General features: G+C 39.2%; 1 long non-coding RNA gene across 1 annotated transcript in view; it reads left to right on the forward strand.

Annotated features, from left to right (window-relative positions):
* The window catches only part of LOC137167148 (uncharacterized), a 34,264-nt gene extending 15,962 nt beyond the window's left edge, over positions 1–18,302 (forward strand). Inside the window, exons 2-5 of the long non-coding RNA XR_010924026.1 lie at positions 11,854–11,925; positions 16,163–16,244; positions 17,034–17,077; positions 18,111–18,302. This is a non-coding gene — a long non-coding RNA (uncharacterized lncRNA). The remainder of the gene's footprint in view (positions 1–11,853; positions 11,926–16,162; positions 16,245–17,033; positions 17,078–18,110) is intronic.
* The last annotated feature ends 922 nt before the right edge of the window (positions 18,303–19,224 follow it).

The following is a 19,224-nucleotide window of genomic DNA, read 5'->3' on the forward strand; positions in this document are numbered from 1 at the left end:
TACAAGAGGCATATATTTACTGAAGCCAGTTCAATAACTGAATGCAGAAATGTGTATATTTACATTTATTCACAGTAATCTATCATTTAGCTGCTTGTATTGCACAGAGCTCTGTTATTGAAATATATTGCTTTTTGTCTATATAATTTTCTTCTGTCTTGTTGCAGGGTAGGTTTTCCATTACATTTCTTGTGTGAGACCCCTCCACTTATATAACCATTTGCCTTCCCAAAAGACTCAACATTAACTCTTCTGAGACTTGCTTTCATAAACATTGGATGATGGATGCAGTTTTTCCATTTCTTTTTAAAGATCCATACACAGGAGGGTTGTTTGTTTGTTTTTCACAAATAATTGGTACTGCTGAACCCAGGAATGAGAAATAACTTGCTCATAATTTCTATATAGAGTACTTGGAAAGGCAACAGCTTTTGACCATGTAGGGCAAAGTTTGGACTGTGTGTGGTACATATGCAGAAGGGAGACCACAAACAGCTTTTACCCAAACTGCATTTCCCCTCAAGGACTAAGCCTGAGCTCCCCTAAACAATTGTGTGCATTTTTTAACCATTTTTAGCTTTCATTTATGCAGATACTCATAATATTTCACTGCTACCAAGCCTGATTCTATATACCCTAGAAATTAAGAAGTTCTCACAAGTTCCCCTGTATCCATTGTCAAATAAATTCAGGTTCAGGTGAAGTGAACAGCAAACACAATCAGTGTAAATATTATACAAATTGGAGAAAAGAGAATTGGAAGGGGTTTTTCACCTTCCTCTGCAGCATGGGGCATTGGTCACTTGCTGGTGGATTCTCTGTACCTTGATGTCTTTAAACCATTATTTGGGGACTTCAATAACTCAGTCATAAGTTGAGGGATCTACTACAGGTGAGGATGGGTAAGGTTCTTTGGCCTGCATTGTGCAGGAGGTCAGACTAGATAATCATAATGGTCCCTTCTGACCTTAAAGTCTATGAGACCACTTGAATCAGATTTCAATCCAGGAACTATAATATAAGATTATCAATTTCTGCAGCTGATTTATGTGCTATTAATGTCTAAATTTCTTGCAATGTTTTTATTTATGGTTAAAATGAGCAATCGCTATTTATTTATTTTTTATTCTTTTCATGCCCTTTTTACTGCACTCCCTTGCTGTAGTTAGCCTTTTGCCATCGTTTTTTTTCTCCATTTGGCATGTGTCTGTACAATTTAAGAAGCGCTACTTCATTAATGACAAGAGGCAGTTCCCAGGGCTCATCGCAAGAAGTTGGGCTATACACGAACTTTCTCAGGTGGACTTGGGGGATTGCTCCCACAACGCCACGGAACAGAGTCTACCTGCACCATGACATCTATTCTAGTGTCTGGACTGAAATGGCTTTGTGGTTTTTGCATTGGTTAATCAAATGAGGTCCATGAGTAGTAGACACAGCCCTACCATCTGCTTTCTCCACCCTAATGAATCACTCTGGGAAGCTGTTCTGGGAGCCTCAGGTGAGCTGGATTCCACAGGTGGCACATGCTATATTTTTCCTCTTCACTGCAGTGGAACAACAGTAATTGTATGATGGATGGAGCCTGCCGTACTCTTGGAGGATGGGGCAGGACTGGCTTCTAAAATAAAAGAATATCCAGTTACAGAATTACAGTTCAAAGGGATATATTATGATCGAAGCAGACCTTAAGATACTTTAACTCATTGTAATGCCCTTCTTACTCTGGGTTACTTGGGAGCAGGCAACACTCACAGGTGTGCAAGGGTGCCTAAGGTTGCTGACAACAAAGGAGATACTGAATATCCCAGTGATGATGTAGGATAGGTGGGAATCCTCTATCCACCTCTCTACTGCAGCCCCTTACTCTTAAAGGAATTTAAAATTTGGTGGTGCCTCCACCTGGCTGGCCCCTGTACATGCTCAATAGCACGTCTTGGGAGCTTCCAGGACTAAACCTAGTCTAATAATCTGAGACATAGGTCTAACTCAACAATTGCAATTATGCAAACTGAACATCCAATATACTTTAATTAGAGTTAACACACCTTTACGTAACAAATTAAGGAAATATGGTGTAACAGACTGAAATTAAACATCACTGTTATTTTAAATCCGCAGGGGCAGATGAATAAATCAATTAATAAAAATAGTATACAGTAATAAATGAAACTTGTGTAGCTGGCATTTACACTGCCATTATTTACCTCACCTCCAGAGTGTACACTCCCCTAGAGTTCAGAGACCTAACCTCTTTCTTGCGTGGGTGTGCTTAAAGATCCGAAGGAGACAGCACTCGGTTGGTTCAGTGCACCAGTTCAGCCAAGGTATCAAGCTGAAGATTTGGAGTTGGCCCTACCAAATGTCTGCAGTCCTGGCCCTGCTTGAACGGACTCTCTCTCTCTTCTTCTTCTCAGGCCCAGTCAAAATCTCTCTGCTGTGCCCCTTCCTTTATAAGCCCTGCCCCAAACAAAAGAGGGGAGGGGCACTCTCACCACCTTCACTGCAGGCCCACCTCAGTCAGCTCCAGGTTCAGTCCCTGCCCTGGCTTGGGCAATGCCACCAACCTCTGAAGCTCCCTGCTCGATCAAAACTCCAGCAGGCTCTCAGCAGCAGCTTTGGGACCCCAGCAGCAGTCAGCCAATAGCTTCCAGCCTCAACGGCGCTCTACCCCAGCACCAGAATGGAGTCCCCACATGCTTTTCTCTGACTCCCTGGAAGGGGAAGAGTCTCTCTCCTTTTTCCCCAAGGCATCATGGGAGTTGTAGTCTCCCAGGATCTTCCCAACTGTAAAACTCCAGATTAAGTTCCAAGGTCCCTGAAGTATAGGGTGCCTACATCATTCATTAAGAAAACCTCAAAGGGCTATTGAATCCACCAGTCAAGTTTTGCTCTATCTGTTTTTTCCTCATTTTTCATACAAAATAGGCTTGACTTTAGTCTCTCTCCCAGTGGTATAAATTAGGGGTAGCTCCATTGAAGTAATGGAGTTACACTGGTGTAAGATCAGAATCTAACCCTCTAGCTATTTCAGTGAAAGTGGCAGTATTTCATAGTAAGCCTCAGTCTAAGTTTGCCATAACAAAAAAATTAAAACATATTTAATAACTCTATAAAATGAAAATCTAGAATGAAAATTTCTGTCACTTCCATATAAGTCTTTGACATTTTGATCTCTTTAATGAATTCTTTTGTTGTTAGTAAAATCATCATAGAAGTTCCAGATAAGTAGAAATTTTACTCTCCCAAATTTCTAGCACGGTAATGAACTGTCAGACTATTCTTAACGTGTTCCTATTTGATTTTCCTTTAAGCTATTAAATTAATGAGTCACTTTCCTGTACTACGGGTTCCAAGCTTCAAGTATGTGTTGATTAAAGATTAGCGTGCACGGTAGTTGGTCACCTGCTTCATAATTACAGCTCTAGGGCTTCTTAGTTGAATGAACATTGAGTCTGCTACTGAATATTGGAAAACGATTGCTTTTTTTCTCTCTCTCTCTGGAATATGACTCAAGGATGGCATTGACATCTAGGACCAGATGCATTTTGCTGCTGGCTACAGTGCTCATGTAGGGGCTGCATTAGAAAGGGGCAAACTTTGTAGGCAGGCAAATCATATTTTACAATACAGTTGATATAAGGATTTACATAGTACATTGAGGTCTTTTCTGCTATATGTCTTAAACTACTGCCATAACTTTGGAAAATATTTTTTTCATGTGTGGCTATACTCGTGATGCTGTTGTGCTTTCATGCCATTCCAACTTGAAATTGTCTGCCAATCCAGCCATCAGGGCACTTCTGTCCATTCCTACTTGTTGCTACTACTCCACCACACTTAAGGCTGCTTACTGCCATGACTCCTCCATGAAAGGCAGGAAAATCTAAGATTTCTCTTTTTAAAATTTTAATAATCTCTGTGCTGGTAGGTGGGATGCTGCTCTCAATCCAATGCTCAGCATAAATAATAGTGTTGTGGCAGGAGTCACCAGATGGTACTGTTACAAGTAGTCTTACAAGTTTTTTTCCTTAGCACCTGAGCCGTGTACAGCCTGGGGCAACAATATTTTAATTATTTGTATTGCAGTAACACCTAAAAATGCTAATAAGGATAAAGATACAATTATGCTAGGCACTATTTGGATATGAGGTAGGAAAACACCTTACATTCTAACCTGTACTCCCACTGAATGTTTTGTAAACTGAACCCTCAAATACTAACATCTCAGTTTCCCTGTGAGCTTGCTCATCCATTTATTTTGCTCTCATACAAATGTAATTTCTTCTTCTGGTGTTTATTTCTTTTTAAATGGAAAAATAGAAAGTAAAGTTTCAAATTTCAACATAATTCCAGTTGGTGTCTGAAAGGGGCTTAAAAAGTTTACATTTTATAAAATCTTTACATGCTTTAAATTTTGAATCTTATTTTTCAGTCTTCTTCCATTGTCATTTACTATTGAAATAAGCATACTAAATATAATCAGCCTTTGTTTAATGTCAAGTGTTGATGCAGAATATAGGATTTTAAGTCAGAAGCTGATACCTCGGAGATTCAGCTAAAATTTGGGCATTACCTGTGTGGAGTCAACAAGATGCAATATGTGGGTAGTGAAAATGTGATTTGTTCCGGGTGATCATGTCTCCAGTTCAGCTGGGACATCTGCTATATCTACTAATGGGAAATAATGAAGTGATGCCCTGAAGACAATGAAATGTTGGCTGTCTACAGAAAATCTTAAAAATATACTGTATAGCTGTTTTCAGTAGTTAGCTAGCTCTTAGTCTCCCTAGTGGTTGTTAACTGAGAGATCCAGGTATATGCTGAAGTGACCAAAAAAAAAAGTTTGCATCCCCATTAAGTACAAAAATAGGATTAAACCAAGTTGATTTAGTAAATTTAGTAAACTCTTTAATCTGTCTCTAGATATAACTTTTGGAGACAGGTATAACATCTGTAAAGGACCACAATATTTCAACCTTCAAAAAGTAATGAGATTGGGTTAATTTTGTGCTAATTTTTATGATACTCCTGTTGTAATCAGCTTCCAGTTATACCAGTGTACTAAAATCTGAAGTATTCATTGAGTACTCAATGGAGATACTTATGGATTTGCAGTGACCTGGGTAGAACATGATCCACTGTCTCAAGTGTATTAATTTATATTTGTTTACAGTATGAGTCATGAAAATAATGATGCTGAGCTTTTTACCAGTACACATGTATAAAGTCATCTCTGGTAGAACTCTGTACTTCACAAGAGATGAATTTCATCCCCTGAGTAAAGAAAAACTAAGCTTTTCAAAATTTGAAAACTATAATTCTGATCTTTTAAAATGTTTATAACACTCCTTATCCCTCCCACAATGAATAGGACAGAACCTCAAAAATGTTAAATCCTTTCTCTTCAAGGGCAAGATATTAATCCAATGTGAATAGTGGTGATGGATTCTGGTCTCAAGTGAAATGTAATCAGAACCAGCAGGGGAAAATGGAAGAGTGGGGCAAGATTATAAAGGTCACTATCACTCCAAACTGCCATCTTTATGAAGGAGAAATGCTATGTGAAGTACCATTGTGTTACTATTTCATGAAATACTTCTTGAGTGAAATATTTATAGCAATATTAACCCTATAATAGCATTTCCTGTCTCAGCCATAGACTATAAAACTAGAAGGGAACAATGTGACCATCTGGTGTAATCTCTTATATAATGAAGGCCATAAGACTCCCCTGAATGAACCTCTAATTCAAACAGGAATTATCTTTTAGAAAAAAATATTCAATCATGATTGAAAATCCACCACAGTCCTTAATAAATTGTTCTGGTGGTTAATTACCCCCATTGTTAAAATAAGTGTGCCTTTATTGCTAGTCTGAATTTGCCTACCTTCCATCCATTGGATCTTGTTCTAAATTTATCACCTGGACTGAAAAGCCCTCTATTATGAAATTTCTGTTCTCTATGTAGGTACTTATAGACTTATCAAGTCAGCCCTTAACCTTTTCTTTGTTAAGCAAAACAGATTGAACTCCTTGAATTTTTCACTATGACATGTTTTCCATATGCCTCACATAGTGGCTAATCTCAAGGTATAATCAATACAAGATCATAATAGATGAAAGCTGTTTCCTGAGGAGTGAAACAGACAAGGAAACATTTTCAAAATGTGCTGTTCAGCCTGATTTATTCACCTTAAAAATGCTTTCTAAAGAGCAAAAGTCAACAGATTTGTCCACAAGCATGTTGATAAGTGCAAAATAATGCACATTAGAAAAAATGTTCCCAACTACACATACAAAATGATAGGTTCTAAATTAGTTGTTACCACTCAAGAAAGAGATTTGAGTCATCATGGATAATTCTCTGAAAACCATATGCTCAATGTGCAGTGGCAGTCAAAATAGCAAACAGAATGTTAGAAACCATTAGGAAAGGGAAAGGTGATAAGACAGAAAATATCATCATGCCACTATATAAATCCATCGTATGCCCACACCTTGAATGTTGCGTGCAGTTCTGTTCCATCTTCAAAAGGGTATATTCGAATTGGAGAAAGTGTAGAGAAGGGAAACAAAAATGATTAGGGTTATGAAACAGCTTCAAAATGAAGAGAGATTTAAAAAACACTGGGACTGTTCATCTTAAAAAGAGACAGCTGAAAGGGGGGTATGATAGAAGTCTATAATATCATGAATGGTGTAGAGAAAGTGAATATGGAAGCATTATTTACCTCTTTACATAACACATGAACCAGGGGTCACTCATTAAATAAATAGGCAGTAGGTGTAATTCACACAGAAGTACTTCTTCAGATAATAAACAGTCAAGCTATGGAACTTATTGCCAGAGGATGTTGTGAAGGCCAAAATTAGAACTGAGTTCAAAGAAGAATTAGGTAAATTCATGGAGCATAGGACCATCAATGGCTATTAGCAAAAATGGCCAGGGTGCTCTGCTCTGGGTGTCTCTAAATCTCTGATTGCCAGAAGCTGGGACTGGACAACAGGAAATGGATCACTCAGTAATTGCCCTGTTCTGTTCATGCTCTGTTCTTTCCCTCTGAAGCGTCTGGCACTAGCCACTGTCGGAAGCCACTGTTGGTTTAATTCAATATGATCTTTATATGTTCTTAAGCAAGTAACAATTTACTATGTTGGTTGTTGCCCTACCTGACCACATCAATTCTTTATAAGTGTTAAATAATATAAAGTATATATCAAAGTCTAAATTCAGCTCAGTTTACATTAGTGTAAATCCAAAGTAATTGAACTGAAAACAGTTGTTACTGTTTTTGCATGGCTATAACACAGCAGGATATGGCCCTTAATTCTTCCATGATTTCATACAGAGCCATGTGCCAACCACTGGTGCATGCCTTGGCATGGGACATGTCCATAGAACTTTGATCAAATAATAGGAACTCTTGACCAATCAAATGACATTTTTCCAGTCAGTTGACTGACTTGCCAAGTCTGTGTGTTACACCACCACCAAGTAATTTAATATCCTATAATAAACCTGTAGAGTGCAAAGTTTATTGTAAAAAAATCAACTTCTAAATCTTTTAGCTCCTTATCTGAGACAGCTAGTTCCTGGCAGTGGGGATAGACACTCCATTGCAATGATAAACTTTCAGGGACAAATTAATTCCTGATGTAACTTCATTGACTTCTGTTGAACCAAGAGTGAATTTGCCTTAGTACAGTGTATGCAATTAATTACTTCTGCTGGGTATTAGAAGTAACTTATTTGCCCATTTGTTCTCCTAAAGATAGAGTTAATTGTTCTATTCCTTTTTTGTTTGCTACTAAAGGAGATCATGAGATAAATGTGAATTGGTAACAGGTACTTGTAAAATAAGGAGTTACTTCATAAAATATATGCAGAATATCAATTTTTGAGGGTAAAGCAGAAGTTTAAAAAAAAGCAGGATGGACAGAGAGAAGAGAATAAAAATGTAGGTAAGAGTTGTACAGGCCAATTTTCAAATGCCTATTTAGGTCAAAGGTTGCCATATTCCTATTGCGGCTAGAGGTAGTTCTCAGAAAATGTTTGTTTGTTTGTTTGCCAAACTATTGTCCTCATTCAGCAGCTGTAAGCTGCGGTCCTATAGTACCAGCTCTTCTGAAAGGATGGGGAATATGTGAGCCATGGATTGTAAAGGGTTGGTTTCAAAATGGAATCCAAAGAGCATCAGCTGTCTAGAATTCAGAATAGAGTGGATCAAACAGAGCAGCATATTCTCTCATACATTGCCATGCCTAATATCTTGATACAGTGAGATGACCAGGCCTCAGCTTCTTAGAAAAAATAATGAGGGAAGAACCAAGGCTCTCTTAATATAATCCAAAATAGAAAAAAGCTCATCAAATCAACTTTACATTCAGAACAATTAGAGCAACTTTTTTGTGACCACAAATGTAACAGTCTGGAAAGTCTCAGTGGCCTGTCCTTTTATTACCAGGATTTATTTATTTTTTAAAAATTGATTGATTATCCTGGTAACTATAAGCCAGTTACTTAATAAAAAATTAGACAGTATTTACAAATCCTGTTCTTTTTTTCCTAGTAATAATTCAATTTCTGAGTTAAGCATGGGAGAGTCACGTACATCAGCCCATGACTTTAGCCTTCCCATCAGCACTAGAAGACATCAATGCCAGAAGATGGCATACACTGTACACCTTTTCTGTGTATCCTCAGAAACAGAGCTTAGTGAGATGGACACAGTATTTTTAATTGACTTTCACTTAGCCAAAGAAAAACACACTTCTAGGGCATTATGGTGCTCAGATAGTGAGATAATAGGTATCTATGCTTGATACATAGTGTGCATACCCAAAGCGCCCAGACATCATTCTGCAGAACCCCGTTGTCTCTTGCTGTATATTATGGAAATTTCTTTCTTGAAAAGGAAACTAGGAAATGTGCCCAATTATCCACTGGGCAAATGTATATGACCTATCAAAATTTCAGCCTGCCTACACAAGTGCCAAATCCATTAGCCTAACATTTTCTGTGGGAGAGATGTCATGGAAGCAATTCCCAACTAGATTCCACCCAAAGTTTTACTAAATGAATAACAAGTATTTTTTCCACTCCATTAAATTGACAAGTTAAGCAGTATTTTGGCAGCAGATTATCCTGGAGTTTCAAAGTACTTCAAATTTAACAGTGATATTGTAGGTGCATGGAAAAAGGGTCAGAAAAGTTCCAACAGACTTGTTGGACTCGCAAGTTTGTGGGAAAACACATATGACAGCTAGTCAGGAAGCATCTCCAAAGAAGTTAACATTACAGGGTTTGACGGGGCCAGCCCTGAGGGCTATAGGAGGGTGCTGGAAGGCATATATATCAGCCCCAGGCTTTGCAAATCTTTGTTCCCTGGGTGATCCAGCTGCGGCCACTCCAGGGCAATTAGGCCAATTAGGCCAATCAGGCCAGCTGAGGCCACTCAAGGAACTTGCCCCAGCAGTTAAAAGCCTCCCAGTCAGGCAGATGGGGGCAGCTGAGGGGGAGTTGAGTAGAGCTGCTACAAGGTGTGGAGTCAGTAGAGGAACGGAGCTGCTGCTGCAAGGTGTGGAGACCGGAGGAGAGCCTGAAGGAGAACCACAAGCCGGGGGGCTACAGAAGAGCGACCCAGGGAAGGTAGTAGCCCCTTGGACTAAGCTGTTTGAGGCTACTCCTCGCAGGGTCCCTGGGTCGGGGTCCGGGGTGGAGGGTGGGACCGAGCCCCCCCCCTTCCCCGCTCCCATCCAGCCGCACCACCGGCATAGCCGTAAGGAGCGCAGACCCACGGGGCAAAACAGGACCACCTTGCCACAAGGGACAAAAGTTTCAAACCTCAGTGCATGAAGTTAGGCTCCAAAATCAACATGTAGGTTCCTAAATAATAAAATATAGTCTTTTTTTTTTTTTTTTTTTTTTTTTTAAACACCTGTTGAGCAACTGCAATTTCAATTAAGGAAACTGAATCTATAAATTCCCACCACTTTGGAAAATCAGGCCCATAATATCTTTTCTAGTAAGTAAGCGCATCACACAGTGCAAATCCATTACATATTAATAAGCCTAATTTTAGGCACATTGATCTGAAATCTTTGATGCATAGCTCCAATTATATACCACATATTTATGTAGTATACTGTAGATTAAAACTTGAAACAGGAGAGAGAAATCTTACTGACATCAGTCTGATTCTCTTGTGTATTTATGATAGTTTCAAGTTGACACAAATTGTCTGTCATAATTTTATGGTTTTGTGCTGAACTTTAACTAACTTGAACCTTGTAAAGGAGTATGTCTGCAGCCAGATCATCTCAGGCTAGGATTCCCTCAGGTAACTCAAGCCAAGTAGAATCCATAACAAAAGAAATCTAGGGTCATTGACTGGGATTGCTAGTCTCTCAACTACTGGCTTTTCCCCAGGTAATAGTGCATTCTCCACACAGAGCCCTAACTGGGGAGGAGCTGGATTTTCTCAGCCAGGGCACGTGGCCAAAAGAGACAGAAAATATATTTAAGGAGGGTGTGTCTCTGTGGAGGAGGGCCACGTGCAGAAGTATGGACTGGAGAGAGTGAGTGAGAATGCAGGAGGAACTCTGCGTAGCCTGAAATGGCTGACAAGACCTCAGACTCACAGAAGGGGTGAATCAGATAGGAGGAGGGAGCGTCCTGGGACTTTCCTTATTTTGCAAAGAACTGTAACTTTCCAGTCCTTTTTAAGAGTAAAGTGATTGTGCTTAAGAAATTCCTTTGCTAAGCCTGTGTTCCTTGATTTTCTAACACATATTCCCTGAAAGGGGTTGAATTAGAAGTCAGAATGCCCACTGCTAGATGGAAATATGGGGAAGCCAGTGTAAGCAACTGTGGGGCTCAGGAGGTGGTTTCAGACACTGACTTCAAGTGTTAGGGAAGGTGGACTGCAAAGTCCCACATTCCAAGTAATGGCTCAGGCAGGAGTAGTGTGTGTGTGGAAGTATGCCTTAGAGACTCAAAGCTCAAATTAGTGGCTAGACTCTACCCATACCCTGGGGCTTGCGAAGTATAGTTTGTTGAAAAGGGGGGAATCCCTTTTCATGAAAATGTTCACATTTTTGAGGAAACAATTGTGTCCTAAAGTGGGACAAAGTGACAATCACACACACACAAATTGTGAGAAGGAATTTCAAGAAAAAATTGGTTTCTGGAAAACCAAAATGCATTTTTTGCTTTTCCAGCCACCCTCATGGAAGTCTCTTGTCAATTTTACAATTGACAAGAACCTTCCAGCCTTGCTGCTGGAGATGCAGAGAGCTAGTCAGCTCTTCCTCTCAGCAACTCCCCAGCTTTAGAAGCTGGAGAGGCGATGCCTGTCCCTTAGTCCTAAGGCTTTGATAGAGGCAGAATGCCCAAGTGCTTTGCTGTTTTTTGAGGAACGTTACATCAAATTGTACCAGACTCGGTGAAACATTTTGTTCTACCGAATTGGCATTTTCTGATAAAATTAGGTTTTGTGGTTTTTTAAAATTTCCAACCAGTTCTGCTTAAGAGCATGTGGGACTCAACTGTTTGATCCATTTACAACAGACTATTGCTCAGAGATGGTCTGGGCCAGATTGTAATTTATTTGTAGTTGTTTAGTAGGTGGCACATACTCCTCTGATGTAGTATTGAATCAGTGGATGAGGAGGGTGATGAAATGCTATTCAAGTTCCTTTTGTTTTGCATGAGACAAATTAATACCTGGACAACTTGTGTTCATTAAAGATCCCATGTTGTGTTTGCAAAATAAGATGTGAACTTCAATGTCGCAGAAAAATTAGATCTTGAGTATTTACATTCTGCCCCCTCTATATTCCTCCTGCAGATTCATTGGACTCAGTATTCTTCATTTCCTATCTCCAAGTGCTGTGAAGCTGACCTGCTAATCATTTACCAGGTAAATGGACAAAATGCACTGAAGATTTAAGTCATTTTCCTTATTGCTGATATACTTGGGGGTCTGTAAGTGTTTCCCTGATTAACTGATATTTCCAGATGTTCTTTAATGTGGTGTGGAAAAATCTTCTCTATTGAAATATAGACTATCTGGTAGAGATCTTATTTCTGCCCTTACTATCAAGTGTAATGTAATTCAGACACAGATTGTAGGAGTGCACAGACTTCTTGTTCCCTATATTTTTGCAGCTGAGTGTAGATTGTGGTCTTCTACGTAAAGACAACATGAATAAGATGAAGTGGCTTACAAAGCAGAAAATACGAATACTCATTATTTGTCGGATAAATTGTGACTGGCTCTGCATGAATAGACAAGACTTTATACACACCTACACAATGCTTCCTTTGTGGCCTTGTGCTGATGAAAGTCTCATTTGGAATGTGAAGCTGTAGCACCATTTAACCCTTTTACCACTGGAGGTGATGACTTCCTTAAAAGGAGTGGGAAAAATGAGGGAATAGCAGGTAAATGGCCCACCCTCTTACACTGGCCAGATAAACTAGGGGAAAGCATCCCATACCCTTCAACGTATGATAGACTCCTCACCCATCCTCTTCTCTTCTCCAGTTGCAGGAGGATTTCCAACTTAGTCAGCCCAATTCCTACCAGGGCTCCTTCTTCAGCATGATCCCTCCTGACCTCCCAAAAGAGAGGCTGTGACTAATGTCACACTCGGGTCCTATGTGTCATATGGCTTTTAGGAACATAGTGTTAATATACAAAGCCTATTGTGTTGATTTGCATTAACAAATGTCATAATGGTGTCTACTAAAAACTATAGAGCATAGCAAAACAAGCCTTGGTATAAATGCTGTGTATTAAGAACATCTCAACTAGAGACAAACCAAGAGTTTTATTAAGTTGATATCATATCTGCTGTCAGTAACATGCTGTAATTGTGGGTCTCAAATGATTTCTGGCTTGCTGTTATACCAAAATCTTGTCTTGACTCAGTCCCTTGTAGTATGCCAAATGCACCATTGCTGAGGCAAGCTCTGTATGTGTTTAAGCTGCTAAGACTCCACAGATCCCAAGATGCACTCCCTAACTGCCCTCAACACTAGACTCCTTCCAAAGCTCCCAACATGCTATCCCTATGATCTTCTCTCCCAGTTGCCAGAAAATCTTCCTGTGCTTGTAACCCATTACCCTCCCGACTAGGAGAAAAAAAGCATGAGTTGGTTCATGACCCCACCAACAGGTACACCACACTGTCCTTTGCTTGAACCATCAATGCTCAGTTGATCCATCACGATGCCTTAAAAATATCTCCACCACACAACTCTTCAACATCTACACATCTGTGATGGCTCCAAAGGTGTTGTGTTATGGCATATGACACTGTTTACCTTATCAGCGCTGCATGATATTTGTTCATTATTTTTATACGGTACCTGGATACAAAAGTGTGTCTTTTCTTTCACTTGTCAAACTAAACCTTTTGTTTGTATTCTGTGTGATTTATATATTGTAGCTTTCTGATTAATCTTTTTTGCTTTCATTGTATTTATTTAATTTCTTCTCCAGCTATTTCAAAATTAGTCATTAGAGAATTAAGTACCCCAAATACTTATGATCATGAGAAATTTTTGGTGGGGTAGGGCAGGGTGGGGTGGAGAATCACATTAATTTGATAATCCCAGAGGAAAACAGTCCAGTCCTTGTCATGTCCCCCCTATCAGCCCATCCTTTCCCAAACAAATTCAAATACTTTACTGTATATGTTTATAGTTGAACTGAATAGTCATAATCTTACTCTCACTTTTACTCTAAATTCAGTTGTATTGTACATTTTGACCATACCACAAACTTGCTTCTTCCCTTTGTTTTGCTTGTTGGCACACATGGTCAAAAAGATGACCACATTTTAAATGACTATTTCATGGTAGTAAATCAAAATAACATGTTGATTTTACCCCAGAAGCACCAATTCTATTCTAATACTGGTTTTACAACCTATAAGGGATCGCCCAGTTTAGTAGTAATGCAATTCTTCATTGTTCATCCAATACTAAACAAGAAGCATCCATCTTCTGTAATTTACTGTATAAATATGAAATTCTCTAAGGAACTATTAGAGTGCCAAACCATTTTGATGGGCAAGGCTCAAAGCAACCTTAGAGGAAAGGAATCTCATTACATGTTTTCTGTCTAGATTTTCACATTGCCGCTAATGAATGCTTCTTTAACTTGGTGTACTTTGGATCTCTCTCTTATTGTTTTGTTTGTTTTTGATTTTTAACTGGCCATCTGAATGGTAGGTCAACTTCCTCATCTTTGGTAGGGCTCACTGACAAAAAGGGAGCCCCCCATATGGAATGAGTGCAGAATATACAATAAAGAGCCAATATGTGGCTCATAGAAGATCATTGTGTCCTTTTTGGTCAGGAGAATCCACTGAGAAGGAAAATGTGCTGGCAAAAGTGCTCCTGCTGAGTGTGTGAAAAACAGCATCCCAAGTTGGAACAGTGCCAATATTCACAGCATGCTCACTACACTTTTTATTGGCGTTTACAGCTTTGGGGTGGGCATTTTCTCTAAGGTACCAGATCACCTAGAGCCTACACATTCCTCCATGCTCTTACAGTGTTTTCAAACTATGTGTATTAGATATTTTTGCTAACCCTTCTGTTGTTTTTACAGCCAGAATCACCCAGTGCAATCTGTTTAATTTATGTGCACAGATGGATATTAATAAAATAAAAATATGAAAAAATTGCCTCCTGGCCCATGCGAATTCACCCCTATATATGATCAATGACTTGAAGATATCATTTATACAATAAGGGGAGGAGCAGTATGCTAACAGTGTGTTAGTCCTAGAAGTAATGCTTAGTTGGGAGATAGTATTGTGTGTGTTACACAATATTTACAGTCAGGCATATATTGACTTCTTAGGAAAGAAATCAAGATGGTGAGACTTCATCTTCATTACTCCTGCTACATTTGTATTATAGTACTGCCTAGAGACACTAAAAAAGATTGGTGCCTGATTGTGCTAGGCTCCGTACATATGCATAGTAAGAAAGTCCCTCCCCTGGGGGGAGACAGAAGGGAGGAGTGAAGTGATATCCCCTTTTAAAGATGAGAACTGAGGCAGTTTAATGTAACTTTGTGTGTAACACTTGGAGCATGTGTGCATGATGGATTAAGCCGCACTGGAGCGTTGTAAATTTCAGTGCCTACAAGCATGCCATTTACTAACTGGCTCATGTGGACCTACTTGTGCACACTAAAAGTTTCCTAGTGTTTATTAATGTAGTACTGTTTGAAATGGGAAACTTTGGTGTGGACTAATGCACCATGCAGACAAGCCCTCAGTGTGGTTTGTCTCAAAACATAATGTAATTTCTTTGGGACAGAGACTGCTTTCTCCTGTTTTGTACAGCACCTAGCACAGTGGGTGCTGATCCTCACAAGGGTCCCTAGCTGCTACTTCAATACATATTAATAACAAAAGTGCTTTATTCACAGTTACAGCACCACTTTAATGGTCACTATGTTTTCTGTAACATAAGAGGCAGGAGATTGAATGGATGCTCATCTGGTTAATCCCAGCAAGCTCAAGTGGACACATATGGTACATTGGGGAGTAATCAGGTTTATGACCCGAAAACAACTTTAAGCAGTAAATCAGAACTATATACCCCAATAACATTCAATATTTTATTTCATGCTTTTACTTGAGTCATAAAAAAAGCCTGTATTGTAATAAAGGAAATATCTACTGTACCAATAAATGGTCTTGGTTTTTCATGTATATATTACCTTTCTCCCCCATCCCATTTATATCCTTGTAAAAGCACCACATGTCAGCGTATGCTAAAGATTTTAGTGAGTTGTTATTGTTACTACATGTATTTTGGTCCCTGTATTTTTTTTTATATTTGATCTTCATTCTTTTATCCGCCTGCTCCTCTTCTCTCTCTCTGGAATGATGCATGCCAGACAAACACTTGGGGTATTTGATGGGTTTGTTACACTTGATTTTCTCTTTTCCTTTATCCAGTTCTCACATTTCTAATTCTCAAATGCCTTTTATTTATTCTTAACGCTACTTAATAACTTGGTAACATTAGCCTGACACACAGCTTTACTGAAAACAAACTAAACTTTCCCTGTGCTCCAAATACACACGAGATAACACAATGATGCACTTATATATTTTTCCTATTAGGAAAGTCTCAAGCTTTTTGAGCAAAGGAATAATTGCTCCCCTCTTATCTGCCATCAGGGAATTCTTTCAGCATCTGAAAAAGGTAATGCTAAGGAAGTAAAGTTAATAAAATTTGCACTGTGGCAGATTAAAATGTTTATAATGGTCATTTAAAAACACTGAATAAAACTTAAGTTTTGAAATCAATGCATGACTAAAGAACAAGTTACTCTAAATTCTGAGCCTCTGCATCCTGTTAGGGAGTAAAAGGAGGCAGTGTCCTGCCTTCTGATTCTCTCATGGTAAGGAGAGAGCTGGAGCAATGGAAAGCTGCCCTGGCCATCTCGATTAGAGGAGAAAGGGTGTCTGAGTGGTGGATGGTCAGTTTTCTGCTGAGGGGAGGAGAGTAAAGTGTGTGAAGAACAAGTGCCAGAAACACTTTGACAGCAGTACCAGGGAGAGGTAAACATGGATTCTGAAATGGGCTTTCATTTGGCTCTAGAATATCATCTCAGTATTGGGAAGTGTTAAGAAGCAGCTGTCCAAAGCTGGCCTGGAATGCTACAGATGGTGCAGATCTCAATGTTTAACCACCTGCTCTGGGAGAAGAATCCAGGGCATCAGTGAGAATAGAGCCTAGTTCTAGAGAACACAATGACATGAATTGCATTGGAACAGAAACACGGGTAAAAGCAGATGATCGCAGCTCTTTTCCCAAATGTTTAAAGTGGCTACTGGAAGTAAAAACTAAATTTGCTTGTGTTTAGTGAAGTAGTTAAGGGGAATAATTCAGGACATCTTAGAAGATGTTGCTCATGATCAAGTGTTCTGGAGCAAAGGAAGGGGAGCTCCCTCCTTTAAAAAGATATTTACTCTTGATTCATCCTGTCAGCAGATTATGGAATCCTACAGGGAGATGCTGGCTCAGTGTGGCAGGTATGGTTTATTAATTTTATCCTGGTTACAAGGGATGTGGGAGTGATTATCTGGGCAGAAAACTAATCTAACAGATGTCTTTGAGGAGGAAGCTTAGGAAAAGCCAAGTCTGGAATATAGTTTGGGTTGATCCACTATATTACTATTTCCACTGTTACTAAAGCCAAACCTCAGAAAGGGAGGAGATTTTGGATTACAGTCCGTGTTTACGCCTTTTTACGCTGGGCAAGAACACCTGCTCACAAATACATGAATAAATTCATGAAAACCTTTGGCATCAGATGCCTTATACATACTTTTACCATTTATCCAGCACTTATGCAACAGTCTAAGCATTAGAGGCAGTATGCTGTATTATCTAATGCTTTGTCCATCCCATTGTTAATTGTCCTTCTTCCTTGGGCTTCCACAGCTTGTGCTCTTCCATCTAACCTCACACTATTTCCCCCTGGATTAGACCTATTTTTTTTTTCTTTCAACCTAGTGTGACATTCCCTCCCCCTTCATCACCCACACAATTTTTCTTCCTTCCTGTTAAACACTATTTTAAAACCCCCAAACAATTTAGTCATACAATTCCTATCACAATTAATAAGAGGTGAGTGACTAAATACCCTGGTTACGTCTGAAAAATCTTAGTGTCCTCAGTAGTCAATTTTGATCAAGCCTTCACATGTGTAATACAAATTTGCATTCCTATATTGCTGTCAAAGTGCATTGCAAGTTTTTACCTAATCGGCTGTGCACTGTCACCACTAGCTCATTGAGTATTGCTATTTCCTAGTTTATCCTACCCACTGAATCTCTGCATTCATACTTTTCCCCTCAAGGCATTAACTTGCATTTTCCAGGCTGCATATCCTTTTGTTATTACCTGATCATATTTCTAGCTTCTGTCCTCATATATTATTTCTTAGTCCACTCTGGCATGCCAGCATTGGCTGTTGCACTTTTTATCACAGCCATTTATGATTTAAAATTAAGGCTGACACTATATCCTGAACTCACAGTAATATGACCTTCTCTTTCCCAGCTAGATCAGGGCTTGACCGAAAATGCAGTGTCTGAGCTACCAGATGAAAATGGCTTCCACATCATTGGGCTAACCATACTGAGCAAATGGGCCAATTGGGGCATAGGAAAAAAACATGCAACTGTCATCCTATGATTTGCCCCCTGTGAGGAACTGGGTTCAAACTCAGAATAAACAGTTGCCTGATTAAAATTTGAGATACAGCAATCTTGGTCTTCGGTGATATACAGGAGATCACACTAGATCTGGTGGTCCCTTCTGGCTTTCAATCCTATTGCTCTATGACTATGTTTTGTGTGTTCAAGATATCCTTATGCATAACCCATATATGCATAGCCTAGCCCAATGTGTTTGCTCACAGTCTCTAGTGGCATTAGCAGTAGAGAATCCAATATGAATGCAGCAATGACTGGAGTCATACCTGCATTATCAGCATTTGCAAAGGTAATTCTCTCTCTCTGCTTTATAAAGCCAGCTTGTGGCTGTAGTGCCTACAGAGAGAGATGCAGCTTCTGTTGAATGAGAGAGACTGTGTGCAAAGCATATGAAGATTTAGGCAGCTCTGTTATTCAGGAGAGTCAAGAGAATGAGATTTCATGCGTATGTATTTGAAATCTGTGTTCAAGGAAACTGTCAGCAGAACCCAACTTATTGTAGCTGACAGTGCAAGACTACATATTTCAGATTTTTATTGTGCAGTCAGAAATCATGAGGAAGTGAAAATTTAACTGCATATAGAAGTTACTGATATATATGGAACCTTAATCATATTATGCTCCTTACTTGAAGGAGGCAAATGAAAAGGAATTTGTTAGTACGCATGATTTACACTAAATGCATGTCTAAAGACCAGTACTAATTAGGATTGCAAAGTAACTGTACAAATATTAGTCCCAGATGCATGCTACATATTGCATGGGTTAATAAAAATATTTTTGGTAACTAATGCACTGTAACCAAGAACACATTTTTACATCTATATAATTACTACATGCTACTACATGCTACAAAACATACATTACCCTCAGTACCATCCCGATGTGCAGAAAGAATAGCAAATATGGTAGGCGTCCAGCTTGGCTTAACAAAGATGTCCTTGGCGAACTTAAACACA

This window comes from Emydura macquarii, unplaced genomic scaffold (assembly GCF_026122565.2).
Source record: "Emydura macquarii macquarii isolate MOO-44397 ecotype Brisbane River unplaced genomic scaffold, CSIRO-AGI_Emac_v2 contig_320, whole genome shotgun sequence".
NCBI lineage: Eukaryota > Metazoa > Chordata > Testudines > Chelidae > Emydura > Emydura macquarii.